The following is a 532-nucleotide window of genomic DNA, read 5'->3' as shown; positions in this document are numbered from 1 at the left end:
CACTAAAAGAACATTCAGACTCCAGGAACCTAAGAATATGCTCCATTTGCCATGGATGGCAAGGACATATAGAAGGCTGACAATGAAAAGGAGACAGGTATTGAGTGTATAAGTGCTGTCAACTAGTGAATAGAGGAGCACAGCCCAGTACCCTGCTTATGTAGATAAAATACAAACAAAACAGAGAAAATGAAAAGTATGGGCAAGTCACTCCAACATACAATCACCAATTAAATATAAACACAAAAACGTCACAATGCCTTGGAGACAACAGAGCATCACAGTCCACACAAAGAGGCAAGATAAAGCAGGAGAAACAAGGGACCAGGATACAGACCCAAAACACATCCCTGAAGAAGCAGCAGCATTGGAACTCCCTGAAAAGGAATTAAAAAGAACTTTATTTAGGTATCTTCAATAAATTGAGAGACAGACCAAAGAAAACACTGACAAAATTGAGGAACACACAGAGAAAACCCTAAAACAATTTCAAAAGACCATACAAGAAGAAAATGACAAAATAAATAAAAAA

This window comes from Orycteropus afer, unplaced genomic scaffold (genome assembly GCF_000298275.1).
Source record: "Orycteropus afer afer isolate SDZICR_OR568_19922 unplaced genomic scaffold, OryAfe1.0 scaffold00172, whole genome shotgun sequence".
Classification (NCBI taxonomy): Eukaryota; Metazoa; Chordata; class Mammalia; order Tubulidentata; family Orycteropodidae; genus Orycteropus; species Orycteropus afer.
The sequence above is the reverse complement of the archived record's forward strand: the minus strand, read 5'-3'. Positions refer to the sequence as shown.